Source organism: Mandrillus leucophaeus, unplaced genomic scaffold, assembly GCF_000951045.1.
Source record: "Mandrillus leucophaeus isolate KB7577 unplaced genomic scaffold, Mleu.le_1.0 Scaffold106, whole genome shotgun sequence".
NCBI lineage: Eukaryota > Metazoa > Chordata > Mammalia > Primates > Cercopithecidae > Mandrillus > Mandrillus leucophaeus.
The window spans coordinates 3205523-3222401 of record NW_012098765.1 but is presented as its reverse complement, the minus strand read 5'-3'; the positions used below and the strand labels follow the sequence as shown (position 1 = coordinate 3222401).

The 16879-nt window shown below is 43.3% G+C and overlaps 1 protein-coding gene across 1 annotated transcript in view; it reads left to right on the top strand.

Moving 5' to 3' along the window:
- Positions 1–11303: 11303 nt before the first annotated feature.
- PSMC4 (proteasome (prosome, macropain) 26S subunit, ATPase, 4) overlaps positions 11304–16879 on the top strand; it is a 23816-nt gene continuing 18240 nt past the window's right edge. Inside the window, exon 1 of the mRNA XM_011983990.1 lies at positions 11304–11308. The gene's annotated coding sequence lies outside the window, so the exon portion shown is untranslated. The remainder of the gene's footprint in view (positions 11309–16879) is intronic.

Genomic DNA, 16879 nt, shown 5'->3' with positions numbered 1-16879 from the left:
CCTTTAATCATTCTTTAAAAATAATTCTGCTGATGACAAAGTCTTGTAGTCTTCCTTCATCTAAAAGCTTTTCATTTCTTCTTCATTCCCCAAAGATAATTTTGCTGGATATAAGATTCTTGGCTGGGTGCAGGGGCTCATGCCTGTAATCCCAGCACTGGGGGGCTGAGGTGGGCAGATCACAAGGTCAGGAGTTCCAGGCCAGCCTGGCTAACATGTGAAACCCTGTCTCTAATAAAAGTACAAAAATTAGCCAGGCATGGTGGTGGGCGCCTGTAGTCCTAGCTACTTGGGAGGCTGAGGCAGGAGAATCACTCGAACTGAGCAGATGGAGGTTGCAGTGAGCCAAGAACACACCACTGCACTCCAGCCTGGAGGACAGAGCGAGACTCTGTCTCAATAAAAAAAAAAAAAAAAAAAAAAAAAGGTTCTCAGCAGATAGTTATTTTCTTTCAGCCCTTGAAGAGTATAGTTCCAGGCTTTCTTCTCCATGGTTTTTGATAAGAAATTTGTTGTCATTTTATCGGTGTTCCCTATAGACAATTTATAATTCCTCTCTAGCTGTTTCCAAGATAGTTTCATTGTTTGTTTGCCTTTGTTTTCATAAGTTAGTTATACTGTGTTTTGGCATGGAGTCCCTCAGATTTATTCTGTTTAGTTTCTTGCATCTGTAGGTTTATGTCTTTTGCCAAATTTGGGAAGGTTTGGTCATTATTTCTTCAACTATTTTTCAGCCCCACTTTCTTTTCTCCTTCTGTTAATCTGATAATATAAATGTTAGCTATTTTGTAATTGTCCTGCAGGTTCTCTGAGCCCTTGTTAGTCATTTTCTGTTTCTCTTTTTTAAAGTTGATTGTCCCTCTGTTTTTTGGATTGGGTAATTTTTATTGTTCTATCTTCAAGTTCACTTCTTATTTCCTTTGTCATGGTTATTCTGCTCTTGAGCCTTTCCAGAGAGTTTTTATTTTAGTTATTATATTTTTCAGTTTTATCATTTCCATTTGGTTCTTTAAAAACATATTTTCCATTTCTCTGGTGAGATTTTCCTTTCTTCCCATCTTTTCAAGGAATTTTGTACTTGTTTGGTGAAACATTTTTATGATGGCTACTTTAGATCTATGTCAGATAATTCCAAAATCTGATTCATCTCAGTGATAGACTGTTTATTGGCTTTTCTCATTCAAGTTGTGATTTTTCTGGTTGTTCATATTATTTATGATTTTTTAATTAGATCCTGGACATTTCTGATATTATGAGAGGAGATCCTGGATCCTATTTAACTCTTCTATTTTAGCAGTCACTCTTTTTAGGTTAGCATGCAGGTCCTAGCCTACTTTTGTGTGTTGTGATTCCAGTGACAATTTAGTTTTCAGAGCCCTTGCATTAGTATTCTGGTCTATTTCATTTGCCTGGTGCTGGCTGAGCTCACACCCAATTCCTGTTAGTACCACCAACAGATGTTAAAAGCATTTTCTTGGGGCCTGCTTGGTACTGCTAGGTTAGGAGTAGGAGACACTGGCACAAAAAGGTAGAGAGTACTTCCCTGGGCTGTGTGGTGCCAGCAGGTTCTTCCTTAATCTCCGCCATCCACCAGGGTGGGGAAAGCACCTACCTGGGTGCTTTCTGCTGCTGGATAGGGTGCTGGGGAGACGCTGGATCTAGACCACCTCCTGTCATTGGGTGAGAAATTGAGAGATGCTGGGCCACTGAGATGTTTCTCGAGTTCTAAGGCCCCTTGCCAGTTTTCCTTCTTTCTATGTTTCAGAGTCCTCTTAAGGATGTCTATCATTCCAGGGTTTTTGGCAGAGAGGAGCCAGGAAAAATAAATCTATGTCATCTTGACAGAGAGGTTACCATCACCCTGGCTTCTTGTAGTCTCCTAAGATAGAAATCAAGTGAGATTACCAGATACAGTATTAAAGAGAAAAAAAAGAAAGTTTATTTTAGTTTGTGCACAAGGGAGGTCAGCATCGTGAAAAGAAAAGGGTAGGCTGCTCTCCACAGGGAGCAAGTCAAACTGTCTTGTAGGGGTCCAGACGCCGTGATGTGCCTGTCATCATGTGTTAACAAGGGATTTCTTGGTGCCTCCACAATGGTTCAACATGCTTTTTCATACATTGCATTAACATTAGCATTTTAAATCTCTACCTCTGAGCATGATTTTTAGCATTGAAATAAGGAAAATATCACTATAAGTTGAAACTTAAGCTGTTCCTGCAGCTTGTTGGGGAAGTCCCTAACACCCTAAAGCAGGAACTTGTGGTTAATAGCTTCTTGGGCCTCTGACACTGACTGGCTGGAGATTAGGTATAGAACAGGAATTAAAAGAAATAAAGAATGTATAAGCAAAACTCAGTTATATGTAAGAAAACCCAATTCCCCCTGAGGAAGAGAAAGAGCTGGAGTCCTTTAAAATTAACTGCCTGTTTTTCTGTGGCTAGTGAGCCTTATCTCTACCTTTCTCAGGCATTGTGAAGACTCTGTTTCTCTAGCTATGCAGCTGCAAGGTCACTAGACAGATGATCCCAAGTGGTAAAACATGCTGTTCCTCGAAAAGTAAGAAATGATATAATGCATGTCTCAATTGAATAACTGTCTTTGTTTCTCACTTCTGTGATATGCTTCCCCCTGCACAGATATCCCCTGGCCCCACGAAAGGCTTAAAAGGTAGCTCGACTCTTTGTTCAGGGCTCAGTCCTTTGGATGTTAACTCGACTGGGTCAGAGCACCTGAATAATTAAATAATTCCTCCTCAACCCCTCGGTCTCTCTGATTCCTTAATTATCCCGCTGCAGATAAGCTACAGCTTGAGTAAGGAGCTTTTGTTCTTTTTCACTAAACTACCTCAAAATAGGAAGCCAGCCAGCTGTCTCAGTCTCATTCCCAGCCAAGAGATTTCATTCTCCTTATTCTTAAGGGGGTTTTGGGCAAAGGTCTCTTCTGGAACTACTTTCTGCTAAGCATAGACATAGTCCCTACATCTATTTCCAGGAGGAGTAGGAATTTCTTGTGGCTTGCTGAAGGGGCTGATACGGCTCTGGGCTAGTGGTCTCTGAAACAGGCTGGAAGCCTGGCAAGACCATTTACTTGGCATGAAAGCATTATAGTCTGAAAGATGTGAATTTTACCAGCAGGTTAAACAAGGATGGTTTAAAAATAAAAAAATTAAAGATTAAAAAATTTAAATATTAAAAGAAGAAAGATAGCCAATAAAGGCTTAAGAAAGGGAGGAACCAAGTTACAAGCCTTACAAGGGTAAGGTTGATCTGACACATTCTATACACTAAGTTGACTCTCCTTTACCAAAAGAGTGTAAACACTTTCCTGATTGTAAACTGCCTGGGTGTTAACCTCTACTTGCCCAGTAGTATTTATCCAAGTGCAACAGGAGGTTTGGTGACTGTACAAACATCTTCCTGTTCAGCTAATAAGTAATCTGGAAGTCTTGCATGATGATTAACTTCACATGAAACTACTGTAGTCTGGAAGACACAAATTTTACCAGCAGGTTAAAGAAGCATGGTTTAAAGATTAAAAGAAGAAAGATAGCTAATAAGGGCTTAAGAAAGGAAGGAACCAAGTTATGGAAGGTAAGGCCAAGCAGTTGTCCAACACCACATTAGCAAGAGAATTGAGGGAGATTCTTAGTCTTTCCAAGGTCTGCCTCACCTGGTCCACTATATGCCTAGGGCTACTGTGACTCCAGGCACCCTGCACCCAGACTAAAAGGAAGAGGTTACAGTAAGATAGAAGAGGGTACAGTGGCTGGGCACAGTGGCTCACGCCTGTAATCCCAGCACTTTGGAAGGCCGACGCAGGAAGATCACGGGGTCAGGAGATGGAGACCATCCTGGCTAACACAGTGAAACCCTGTCTCTAAAATACAAAAAATTAGCCGGGTGTGGTGGCATGTGCCTGTAGTCCCAGCTACTTGGGAGACTGAGGCAGGAGAATTGCTTGAACCCAGGAAACGGAGGTTGCAGTGAGCCGAGATCGCACCACTGCACTCCAGCCGGGGCGACAGAGCGAGAGTCCATCAAAAAAAAAAAAAAAAAAAAAGAGGAGGGTACAGTGGGAGCATGCCAGACCCTCACTGTATCCTGAATATGACCTGTGCACCTGGGCTAATAGGGAAATGATCCAAAACCATCATACCCAGCTAGGGTAATATTTTATTATTATATTGTCTGCTAAACTTTTCCCAAGTTGATAATGTATTTCAAAGTCTGATTTAAGTCTTCATCTATTAGAAAGTTCGTCTTGAGAAAAGACTGCTCCAATAGGTCATTTTAAAAGGGCTGAGGTTTAAGATCCATCCCTTTGGGGTGGATCTTATTCTTAGTAAGGCAAGAGGGAGGCACTTAATCCATGATTTCTGGGCTTCTTGGCATACTGTAGCCAAGGTTCTTTTTAAGGGTTTGATTCATTCTCTCAATTTTCCCAGAAGATTGAGGATACCAGGCAGAGTGAAGTTTGTATTGGATGCTAAGATGCTAGACAGCCCTTGAGTGACCTAGGTGATAAAAGATAGCCTATTGTCACTTTGTAGGAAGGCTGGAAGCCCAAACCTAGGAATTCCTGGTTTAAGCAGCCATTTACTTTTTGTTTGTTTGGTTTGGTTTTTATTATTATTATTATTATTTTGACAAGCGTCTCACTCTTGTCACCCAGGCTGGAATGCAAGGCACAATCTCAGCTCACTGCAACCTCCACCTCCAGGGTTCAAGCGATTCTCCTGCCTCAGCCTCCCTAGTAGCTGGGATTACAGGTGCCCCGTGCCACCACGCCCAGCTAATTTTTGTATTTTTAGTAGAGATGGGGTTTCACCATGTTGGCCAGGCTGGTCTCAAACTCCTGACCTCAGGTGATCCGCCCACCTCAGCCTCCCAAAGTGCTGGGATTACAGGTATGAGCCACTGCACCCGGCCTTTAAGCAGTCATTTACAAACTTCAATTGCTTTTTCTGTTTGTATGGGGAGTTTCCACCCAGTCTGTGAAAGTGTCTATAAAAATCAGAATATATTTGAATTCCCCTTTAGAGGGTATCTGTGTAATTTGCCAGTCTTCTCCAGGATAGGTCCCCTTATGCTGCACTGGGGCAGAGTCAGTGGATGGGCTCAGGAATTATTTCTAAGACAAACTTCACATGCTTGAGTTACAGAGTCCACTGTGGCTTTTTTATTTTTACTTTTTGAGACTGAGTCTCGCTCTGTCACCCAGGCTGCAGTGCAGTGGCACAATCTTCGCTCACTGCAGCCTCTGCCTCTCAGGTTGAAGCATTTCTCCTGTTTCAGCCTCCCGAGTAGCTGGGATTACAGGTGCCTGCCACCACACCCAGCTAAATTTTGTATTTTTAGTAGAGACGGGGTTTCACTAATTTGGCCAGGCTGGTCTCGAACTCCTGACATCAGGTAATCCACCCACCTCAGCCTCCCAAACTGCTGGGCTTACAGGTGTGAGTCACTGTACTCAGCCCACTGTGGCTTTTGTTGTTGTTGTTGTTGAGACAAGGTCTCGCTTTGTCACCCAGGCTGGAGTGCAATTGTGCAATCTTGGCTCACTGCTGCCTCAACCTCCCAGGCTCGAGCAATCCTCCCACCTCAGCTTCCCAAGTAGTTAGGACCACAGATGCATTCTGCCATGCCCAGATAACTTTTAAAAATGTTTTTGTAGAGACAGGGCCTTACCATGTTGCCCAGGCTGGTCCTGATCTCCAGGGCTCAAGCAATCTTCCTGCCTCTGCCTCCCCAAATGCTGGGATTACTGGTGTGAACCACCATGCCTGTCATGCTGTAGCTTTTAAAGCCTTGCTCATGCGGAGATTTTGGATTAAATTCCATAGTGAGTCTCTCTCATAATGAGTTGCCTCATGAAGGCTTTTGATGACTTTCCATTGGTCGGCTTCTGGTAGGAAGAGGCACTGTTGCTGATCTTCTAGACACCCTATCTATCTAAATTATACCCTCTTTCATCTGCTCAATTTTTGACTGTACTGGGGATTTGAAGGCAAAGTGGAGAGACCAATTACAAGGGCCAAAATGGTCCCATTCGAGCTGCCTGTTTGGCGGCTCTATCAGCCTGGTTGTTTCCTTGGCTGATTAAAGAATCGTCTTTTTGTTCCCCTTTACAGGATATAACAGCTATTTGGGCAGGGAGCTTAATATGGTCTGGCTCTGTGTTCCCACCCAAATCTCATCTTGAATTGTAATCTCCTCATGTCAAGGGAAGTACTTGGTGGGAGGTGATTGGATCACAGGGGCAGTTTCCCCAATGCTGTTTTCATGATAGTACGTGAGTTCTCATGAGATCTGATAACTTAAGTGTGTGGCTTCCTTCACTCACTCTCCTGCTGCCATGTAAGACGTTCTTTGCTTCCCCTTCACCTTCTGCCATGGTTGTTTCCTGAAGCCTCCCAGTCATGCAGAACTGTAAGTCAATTAAACTTCCTTTGTTTATAAATTACCCAGTCTCAGGTATGTCTTTATAGCAGTGTGAGAATGGACTAATGCAGAGCTGAATGCCTCAAGAAGGAATAAAATCGCTTCCTTGTGTTTTATCGGGGAGCTCCTGGCAATTAGCATTCTCCTCTCTTTCCAGACAGTTGCAGGAGCATGGAGCATTAGGAATCCATACTTAGAATCAGTATATATATTAAGTCTCTTCCCTTCTCCAAGCTGGAGAGCCCTTAACTAAGGCTTAGAGCTCTGCTTCCTGAGCTGAAGTGCTTGGGGGAAGTAATTTTGCCTCTCTGGTCCAGCGAACGTTGACAATAGCATGTCTTGCTTTCCAGGTTCCATTTTCTTTTTTTTTTTTAGACGGAGTCTCGCTCTGTCACCCAGGCTGGAGTGCAATGGCACGATCTTGGCTCAAGGCAACCTCTGTCTCCCAGGTTCAAGCAATTCTCCTGTCTCAGCCTCCTGGGTAGCTGGGATTACAGGTGTACCACGAGTCAAGGAGTTCAAGACTAGCCTGGGCCACATGGTGAAACCCATCTCTGCTAAAATGCAAAAAATCAGCTGGGTGTGGTGGCATGCCACCATGCCAGGCCTATAGGCTCCATTTGCTACAAAACTCCTCCCATCTGTAAACCACTCTTCATCTGGATTCTCTCAAGGGGTGTCCCGTAAATTTATCCAACTAGATCTGTTCTAAAGTTTCCACACAGGTGTGTTCCAGTGTCCTCAAGGTAGGTAAGGGAAGGATGGTGGCAGGATTCAAGGACTCATATATCTTTAAGGTCAAGTCTGAGGTTTCTAACAGTGGGGCTTGATTTTGAGTTAACCTTCCTCCAGTTAGCCAGTGGCTCCCTTTGATTTCCAACACATTCTGGACCTAGCAAGGAGTATAAACTTCAAGGGGTTGGCCTAGCATGAGTTTGGAGATCTCCCTGACCAGGAGGCTGGTGGTTGCCACTGACCTAAGAGAGCCAGGCCACCCCTGGGCTTCTGGGTCCAGTTGGTTTTAAAAGTAAGTCACTGGCCTTTGGACAGGCCCTAGCTTCTGAATTAGGACTTCCAGGGCTTGCCCAAAGAGGTGGAGGCTATCTGGAAACCCCTGGGGTAGCACTGTCCAAGTATATTGGGGAGTTTCCTGGGTCTCTGGATCCTTCCATTCAAAGGCAAAAAGGTAGGTGAAGTCAGGATACAGCATATATAAAAGAAAGCATCCTTTAGATCCAGCACAGTGTTAAACTGTTTGCACTCAGGAATTTGAGAGGAGTGTGTATGAATTAGGGACTGAAGGATGAGTGGGAACAACTGAGTCATTCACTACTCTAAAGTGTGGAACAAAGTGGTATTCTCCTTTTGGTTTCTTCACAGGCAGGACTGGTGTATTACAAGGGGACTGCAGGACTGAATTAGTCTGTTCTGTGTAAATGTTTCCAGAAGGGGCCATATCCCTTGTAGGGCTTCTGGCCTCAAATGGTCTTTTGGCTTGCACGGGTAGGGTAGGCCTGGCTTAAGCTTTATTTTAATATTCTCCTCACTGATGACCTGTCCTGATTGTTGGTATCCCATACAGACTTTTCCACTCAAGTCAGTATCTTTTCTAGGACTGGGGGTAGCTTCTGATCTTGGGGAGCCAAAAGGGCCAGTAAATGGATTCCTTTCTCAGGGAGCACTGAGACTTGTATGTCATTCCCCTGAAGGGAAACTGAAGCTCCCAACTTAGATAATAGGTCATGAACCATTAAAGGAAGGGGACACTCAGGGACATATAGGAAGGAATGGGTGATAGCCTTAGATCCAATTTTACAAGTCAAAGGAAAGGTAAACTGTCTTACCTTGGGTTGACCATCTGTTCCTGTCATCGTACAATTGGCACTGAACAGAGATCCAACAGGGTGGGTCAGGACACAGTAGGAGGCTCTGGTATCCATAAGAAATTCACTTTTCCTACCTGCCATATTGAGGGTGACCCAAGGCTCCGCAGTAGTGACGGTGATGGAACTCTTCAGGACTGGAGGCAGATAAGTATTTGAGAACCCCTCATTCAAATGGGGTAGCCTTTTTATTTGAGAGGCCAGCAACAAGAGGAGTGGGTTAGGGAGGTCCACTCCATCCTGGCTTCCCAGAAAACAATGGACAGTCCTTTCTTTAGTGCCTCCTCTTCTTACAGTAAGCACGCTGGTTGCACCCCATTTCCACCAACATTGGGTGGGGTTTAGTTGGCCCCGCCATCCAGGTTTCTCTGTTACCTAAGGTCACCTCAAGGTGGGCCTGTGATTATGGCAGCCAAAATGTGTGTCTTTGAATTCTCTCGTTTTTCTCCTACTTCTCTGCCTGGTCCCAATTGTGAAAAATGTTGAAGACCTCTGCTACCAATGTTGCTTCGGAGGTCTAAGGGTCAGCTTCCAGCTTTTGAAGCTTTTCCCAAATGTCTGGCACAGTGTGGGTTATACAAATGCATGGCCAGAAGTGTTAGGCCTTCACTGGTCTTTGGGTCTATGCTACTATACTTTCTGAAAGCCTCAGAGAGCCTATTAAGGTACACAGCTGGATTTTTCATCCACTTCCTGAGCAATTATTTTACTTTACTATACTTTACTGGTTTTGTCTGACACTTCCTTATTTCCTCTGACATGCAATTAAGGAAGTGATTTATCCTTAACCAGTCCCTATCATCCGCATAAACCTACTGGGGGTTCTGCTCTGGGACTGCCTCACCAGATACCCTGTAAATGACATAGTCAGGATTACATCTGGCCATCTCCTCTGCATATTTCTTAGCCTTTTCAAGATTCGAGTATTTTCACCAGGAGTACAACAATGAGTTAGGACTACAAGAACACCTTGTCAAGTCAAAGGAAAGGTTAGACTAAACTTAATAAATTAATCACTAAACCTATCTGGATTGTCAAGAACTGGCGAAACTAATCCTTACCTTGACTTATATCTGACGTTGATAAGGATCCACGTACCTGAGCTGCACCTCTAGTTCCACCCATTACCTCCCAGGGGGAAAGTAGCCCTGGGATGATGGGGAAGTGAAGGAGGGTGCTGACTTGGAGCCCAGTTGGAGGCACACTGGGGACAGCACTGAGGGTTGTTGAGTAGAAGGGGAAAGCCTTCTTGACCCAGTGTGGTATGGAGGAGGCTCCAGACAGAAGGAGAAAGGATCCACAGTAGCAGAGGGGCCTGCTTTCCACCCTGCCCTTAGAAAAATAGTGAGAGAACTGAGCCTTAGGGGTTAAAATCTGAGACAGGACTCGGCTCATCTCTCAGCTGTTGCTTGAGAGGTGCCATATAAACCTGGTACGAGTCCTAGAGTTTGAGATCCTAATATAATTTCCTGAAGGCCTGCATGTATGGAATCTCAAGCTATTTATTAGAATATTTTACAGTATATATCCAATTGGAAAATGGTGTTGTAACTGAAGGACCCCATTCTCAAGCCATTTCTCTTGGTATCCCAGGGGATACTGAGGTCAAGCAACATTACAGAGGAACACGAGCTTCTTTTTCTTTGTAATATCTCATTTAAACTGGTCCCAATTACTGAGGACACATCCAAGGGGGGAATCTTTTGGGACGTCTGTAGTGTTTCCCATGGTAGAGCTGGTGTCCTGTAATCAAGAGGCCTGGTGAGGGATGCAGCCTCTGACTCTGACAATCTTCACAATCTCAGCACACATCCTGGTCTGATTCAGCCCAGACCTTCAAATCCCTGGCAAGAACTAAGCAAGCCAAGGAGGACAGAGGGAGGAGAGCAGAACGAGGGGGCTTGACAGCCTTTAGCTCTTGGATTTGCCAGCTTCAACCCACAAAGGCTAGCAAGCAGTAGATTTTACATCAGCTCCAAGTAGAACTTACTCTACAGCCACATTTATTAACATGGACTCTAATAAGAAACAAGATGATGTACTAGACAAACAGAGGAAAAATTTCATCTGGCCTAATGAGTAAGGCTTCCTTCCAAGAATCCTGGAGGGTGGCTTCACCCATGCAACAAGGGCCAGAAACAAGAACACATTTCCATTCAGACAATTGACAAACCAGATTATAAACGTCCAGGCTCCACAAAGAAGAAAAGAGTCACAGAAAATACTGAGTGGTTTCAGTATTTGAAACAAAAGAGAATTCCAGATTGCCGGCTGGTACCTAGCCCACAGGCTATTCCCTAGACCAATTTCAGAAGGATCAGCCAGAATCACTCCAACTGCCCATGCAAGTTTCCCAGAAGGGCTAACTGGAATCGCCCCCAACTTCCCACCCAAATTTCCAAAAATGAGGGAGAGAAGGAGAGACAAAAGAAAGAAAGAGGCCCTTATCAACGTCAGACATAAGTCAAGGCAAGGATTGGTTTGGTCAGTTCTTGAACACTCCAGATAGGTTTACTGATTAATGTATTAAGTTCAGTCTAACCTTTCCTTTGACTTGACAAGATGTTGTAGTAGTTCTAATAGTTCTAACTCATTGTTGTACTCCTGGTGAAAGGTTCAAATCTTGGAAAGGGTAAGAAATATGCAGAGATGAACAGATATAATCCTGGCCATGTCATTTACTGGGCATCTGGTGAGAAAGAGAGAGAAGAGTAGACTCACCTAGGGTCCAGACTTGACTCTCCAAAGCACCAACACCAAAGCAATGGTCCAGAGTGACCACCTTTGTTACCACCTGGTCAGTTGCCTCTGTCCTCCAGGAAGTCTTGCTAAGTCCTGTGGGGACCTAAAATGAGGGTCCCATCTGGGGTACCAGATGTTACAATCATCCTTGGTTCTTCTAATTTCTCATGATAGAAATCAAGTGAGATTGCTGGGTGTGGTGGCTCACCCTTGTAATCCCAGCAATTTGGGAGGCCGAGGCAGGTGGATTGCTTGAGCCCAGGAGTTCAAGACTAGCCTGGACAACATGGTGAAAACCCATTTCTACTAAAAATACAAAAAACCAGCTGGGTGTGGTGGTGCACACCTGTAATCCCAGCTACTTGGGAGGCTGAGGCAGGAGAATTGCTTGAACCTGGAAGGCGGAGGTTGCAGTGAGCTGAGATTGCGCCATTGTACTCCAGCCTGGGCAACAGAACAAGACGTCACTTCAAAAAAAAAAAAAAAGAAAGAAAGAAAGAAAAAGAAACAAAAAAGAAAAAGAAAAAGAGAATGTTTATTTTAGCTTGTGCACAAGAGAGGTCAGCACTGCAAAAAGAAAAGGGTGGGCTACACCCCAAAGGGAGCAGGCTGATCTGTCTTATAGGGGCCTAGCTGCTGTGATGTGCCTGTCATCGAATGTTTAGGAGGGATTTCTTTGGTGCCTGCACAGTGGTTCAACATGCTTTTTCACACATTGCATGTAACATTAGCATTTTAAATCATCTCTGGGCATGATTTTTAGCATTAAAATAAGGAAAAGTTGAAACAAACCTAGCTGTACTTGTGGGTCCTTGGTGAAGTCCCTAGCCCCCTAAAGCAGGAACTTGTGGTTAATAGCTTCTTGGGCCTTTGATGCTGATTGGCTGGAGATTAGGTAAGGGGTTTTTCTTCTTTGGCTCTGAACCACATCAAAACAGGAAGTCAGCCAGCTTGCCTGTCACAAAACCAGGAGTCAATCAATAAAATGATTTATTATTTAAACAATGTATTTGTAGATTGTTTTGGGTTCTCTACACACACAATCATATTGCTTATGAATTACTTTAATTCCTTCCATTCTCATCTTTATAACATTTCTTTAGGCTTTCCAATAGATAATTGAATAAAAGATACGATGGGGGAATCCTAGTCTTGCTTTTGATCACAAAGAAAATACTTTCCATTGGTTTTTGTTGTTGTTTGAGAGGGAGTCTCACTCTGTCACGCAGGCTGGAGTTCAGTGGCACAATCTCAGCTCACTGCAACCATTGCCTCCTGGGCTCAAGCAATCCTTCCATCTTAGCCTCCTAAGTAGCAGGGACTATAGGTACATGCCACCATGCCCATCTGATTTGTACTTTTTTTGTAAAGATGGGGTTTTTGCTCAGGCTGGTCTTGAACTCCTGGGCTCAAGTGATCTGCCTCCCTCGGCCTCCCAAAATGCTGGGATTACAGGCATCAGCCACCACACCCAGCTTGTTTTCAGTATTTTGCTATTAAGTATGATGCTTACCATAGCATTTTTGAAAGTATATTGTATTAAATGTTTCCTTCTACTTTTAATTGTTTAATCATAAATAGATGTTTAACTTTATCAAATGATGTTTCTGCATCTGTCTCAATGATGTTAATATCCACTGTTGATCATTACCTTGATATAGAGTTGCTAACTAAGATACAAGACCTCCAGTTTAATTTGAATTTCAGGTAACAATTAATTTTCAGTATAAATATGTCCCATGCCATTTATTGGCTAAATCTGGAAACCTGCCTAGTTCTATTATTTCACTACGGTTTTGCAAAATGGAGATTTTTAATGTATTATTTTATCTTCATTTATTAACTATAATGCAATTATACAAAGAAGCATCCCCTCATTAATTCTCTGGTTACCCTAAATTGTAGTTAATACAGAAAAAGCAACTTAAATGCTTCAATTTTCAGTTTTAGTATGTTCTCTCTAAAGGTAATCAAAACGTGTGTGTGCGTGCGTGCGTGTGTGTGAGTGTATGTAAAATCCTTATGAATGCATGGATTTTTAACCATTTGAAGTGGTCAAATCTTAGACCAATGGGAGCTGTCTCGGTTTATGGTATATTTCCTACCCAGATCTAGAATCATCCATTTCTAAAAGAGCCACAATTCCTATGATTACCAAATTGTATTTATTTATTCATTTTGAGACAAAGTCCTGTTCTGTTGCCCAGGCTGGAGTGCAGTGGCATGATCATGGTTCACTGCAGCCTTGACCTCCTGGGCTCAAGCGATCCTCCTGCCTCAGCCTCCCAAGTAACTGAGACTACAGACCTGCATCACTACACCCAGCTAATTTTTAAATTGTTTGTAGAGACAAGGTCTCCCTATGTTACCCAGGCTGCTCTCAAACTCCTGGGCTCAAGTGATCCTCCTGCCTTGGACCCTCAAAGTGCTGGGATTATAAGTGTGAGCCACATGCCTGGCCCCAAATTGAATTTCGAGACCATAATTTGAGTACTAGGGGAGGAACTGCCTTTGTTTAATATTTTTAATTTTGTAAAACATTTGCACAGTTCCAAAGTCAAAACTTGACAATAAGTTATCTTCACAGAGCTTTAGCTGCCATCCCTGTCCTCTCCACATTTCCTCCCTTCTCCTGGGAGTAACCATTTTTATGGGGTTTTCATTCAACTTTCCATCATTTCTTTTTGAAAATATATGCAAAGACATACATATACAAGTGTGCGTGTCTGTGCATTTCCCTTTCCTTCTCTTGCAAAGTAGCATATTATAGCATATTATTCACACTGTGTTTTCTTCTTTTTGTTTTGTTTTGTTTTTTTGAGACGCAGTCTCACTCAGCCACCCAGGCTGGAGTACAGTGTCATCGATCTCAGCTCACTGTAACCTCCACCTCCCAGGTTCAAGCGATTCTCCTGCTTCAGCCACTCAAGTATCTGGGATTACAGGTGTGTGCCACCACGCCCGGCTAATTTTTGTATTTTTTAGTAGAGATGGGTTTCACCATGTTGGCCAGGCTGGTCTTGAACTCCTGACCTCAGGTGATCCTCCCACCTCAGCCTCCCAAAGTATTGAGATCACAGGCATGAGCCACTGTGCCCAGCTCACACTGTTCTTTATTTTACTTTTCTTACTTGACTTTTTTTTTTTTTTTTTTAAGATGGAGTTTCACTCTTGTCGCCCAGGCTGGAGTACAATGGCACGATCTCAGCTCACTGCAACCTCTGCCTCCCAGGTTCAAGCGATTCTCATGCCTCAGCCTCCCGAGTAGCTGAGATTACATGCATGTGCCATCACTCCCAGCTAATTTTGCATTTTTAGTAGAGATGGAGTTTCTCCATGCTGGTCAGGATGGTTTCAAACTCCCACCCTCAGGCGATCCGCCCACCTCAGCCTCCCAAAGTGAGGGGATTACAGGCATGAGCCACCGCGCCTGGCCCATGAGCCACCACACCCAGCCCATAAGCCACCGCGCTTGGCAGGCATGTACTATTTTTCATTCCCACTAGCAGTGTGAGAGTGCCAGTTTTCCCACAACCGTGGCAACAGAGTATGTTATCAATCTGATAGGTGACAAATGGTATCTCAATACAGTTTTATTTTGCATTTGTAGTATTATAAATGAGATCAATTATTTGTTCATATAAGGGTTTGCATTTTCTATGAATTCTGTTCGTTTTCTTACCTTGTTCATTGTATTTTTGTCAAGCATAAAATTTTAATTATTATGTAGTCAAATGTATCAGTCCTCTCTTTTATTGCTTCTGTAATTTGAATCAGGTAGCAAAAAAATTTGACCACTGCCAGGTTATAAAAGAATTCATCGGCTGGGCACAGTGGCTCACGCCTGTAATCCCAGCACTTTGGGAGGCCAAGGCAGGAGAATCGCTTGAGCCCAGGAGTTCAAGACTAGCCTGGGTAAAATGAGGAAGCCCTATCTCTACCAAAGAATTACAAAAATTAGGCAGGTGTGGTGGTGTGTGCCTGTAGTCCTAGCTATTCAGGAGGCTCAGGTAGGAGAATTGCTTGAACCAAAGGGGCAGAGGTTGCTGTGAGCGGAGATCATGCCACTGCACTCCAGCCTGGACGGCAGAGCCAGTTGAGACAGGTCTCAACTGAAAACATAAATGAATAAATTCATTCACATTTAGTAGTTACATGGTTTCATGTTTTAAAATTTAGATCTCTGACCCTTTTACATTTGTCCTGCTGTGTGGTCTGAAGAATGGGTTTAATTTTATATTCTTCCATAGAGTTGTCAGCTTACTCCAGTATCACTTATTAAAAAGTCTTTCTTGTCACCAATGATTTGAGATGCAACCTTTATCATATACTAAATATCTATATGCATTTGGGTCTGCTCTGGAGTCTCTATTCTGTTCCTTTGGTCTACCCATTCGTGTGCTAATACCACACTGTTTTCATTAGAGGTTTTCTGTTTTAATATCTAGTCAGGTCGGCCACACGTGGTGGCTCATGCCTATAATCCCAGCATTTTGGCAGGCTGAGATGGATCACGAGGTCAGGAGTTCAAGACCAGCCTGGCCAACATGGTGAAACCCCGTCTCTACTAAAAATACAAAAATTACTTGGGCGTGGTGGCGCGTGTCTGTAATCCCAGCTACTCAGGATTACAAAAAACAAGAACAGCTAAGAAAGTTCTGAAAAACTCAGGAGGCTGAGGCAGGAGAATCACTTGAACCCGGGAGGCAGAGGTTGCAGTGAGCCGAGATTGCACCACTGCACTCCAGCCTGGCGAGATATATATATATGTACTCAGGTCAGTGGTGCCTCCCTACTCTGCTCTTTTTCAGAGTTTTCTTAGCTGTTCTTGCTTTTCTCACTCTTCTAAACAAGTTTTATAATAATTTCTCTAATTCTAGATAAAAACCTGATATTTTTGGAGGGACTGCATTATATTTTTAAACTAACTTTTGGAGAAAATTGATATTTTTATTATGTGAGTCTCCTATCCAAAACCATTGCCCTTCTATGTATATATATGTTCATGTTTACCTTTGTGAATAATAGAAAAGCAGATTCTATTAAAAGATTCACATGTTTATCTTAAAAAAAAAAAAAAGCAAAATAGGCCATGTGTGGTGGCTCATGCCTATAATTCCAGCACTTTGGGAGGCTGAGGCAGGAGAATTACTTGAGTCCAGGAGTTCGAGACCAGCCGAGGCAACATGGTGAAACCCTATCTCTACAAAAAATCAACTAGGCATGGTGGTGTGCACCTGTAGTTCCAGCTACTTGGGAGACTGAGGTGGGAGGATCACTTGAGCTGGTGAGGTGGAGGTTGCAGTGAGCTGAGATTGTGCCATTGCACACCAGCCTGGGCAACAGAGTGACATCCTGTCTCAAAAAAAAAAAAAATACAGTAAAATTGATATGTATAGACTTGTGTAACGACCTCCACAGTAGAGATACAGTTTCATCACCCCAAAACTTCTCTCATGCTATCCTTTTGTAGTATCCCTCCCCCACAACCCCTGGAAACCACTGACTTCTTCTCTGTTCCCCTAATCTTGTGTTTTCAAGAATGTCATGCAAATGGAATCAGAAAGTATGTCACCTCCAGTCCCATGTACCCATTTGACTAGGGAAAATTTCCACTAGAATGTACCACAGGTACCTTAACTTAACCTTGTCACTCTCCTTCCAATATGCCCCTCCTCCTATGTCTTCTAGTCAAACACTATGCCATCATCCAGCAGTCCAAGCTAGGACTGTCATTCTGGGTTCCTCTTTTTTCCTTTCACCCCTCTTTCTAATAATTCTTTTTTTTTTTTTTTTTTTTGGAGACAAAGTTTT